The sequence below is a fragment of the Limulus polyphemus genome, unplaced genomic scaffold, assembly GCF_000517525.1.
Source record: "Limulus polyphemus unplaced genomic scaffold, Limulus_polyphemus-2.1.2 Scaffold200, whole genome shotgun sequence".
Lineage (NCBI taxonomy): Eukaryota > Metazoa > Arthropoda > Merostomata > Xiphosura > Limulidae > Limulus > Limulus polyphemus.
The window spans coordinates 797,268-797,909 of record NW_013665810.1 but is presented as its reverse complement, the minus strand read 5'-3'; the positions used below and the strand labels follow the sequence as shown (position 1 = coordinate 797,909).

Here is a 642-nt window from a genome sequence, read left to right as displayed (position 1 = left end):
ATTGTGTAGCTTTGTGCTTAATTCCAAACAAACAAACAAAATTAATATGTATGATAAATTGTTTATCAATATTGGTGTGAAGTCCTGGCCAGGCACTTGTTTATTACCTATTTTTTGCTAAATGTTGTTATTGTGAATAATCTATTTCATTTTTTTCTCTATTTTAATGCACGTGTTATTTTTTTTTTCAGCTATTACACAACAATATAAAGTTGCATTGACATTTGGATATTGACATAGCTTCAAGAACTTTTATTATTGTTTTTGACTAACAATACGAAGAATTAAATTGTGGCGAAATGCTACAAGTTCTTCAAATACCTATAGAATGATAGGTTTCTTTTTTTGTAAGTGTAAAACACTTAAATACACCATTTCGAGTCTCAACATTATTATTAAAACTACAAATTATAAAAAGACATACGATAATTATATATTGTTTTGTTTTTTATCTCTATTTTCAAAAGAGAATAGTTACCCGGACTTTGAACCAAGTTACAATAACAGTTGTGGACTTGTGGTAACTACACATTTCTATTCAGTTATTAAAAAGGATATACAGGCCCGGCTCCAACTCTTCTCCCTCGGGAGGAGGGGGAGGGGCAGTGGAGCTTTTGTTGACTCTTTTAGGGACTTAAAAAA

The 642-nt window shown here is 30.5% G+C and overlaps 1 long non-coding RNA gene across 1 annotated transcript in view; it reads left to right on the top strand.

Annotated features, from left to right (window-relative positions):
- The window catches only part of LOC111085008, a 6,261-nt gene extending 5,992 nt beyond the window's left edge, over positions 1 to 269 (top strand). The window contains exon 3 of the long non-coding RNA XR_002609871.1: positions 192 to 269. This is a non-coding gene — a long non-coding RNA (uncharacterized LOC111085008). The remainder of the gene's footprint in view (positions 1 to 191) is intronic.
- The last annotated feature ends 373 nt before the right edge of the window (positions 270 to 642 follow it).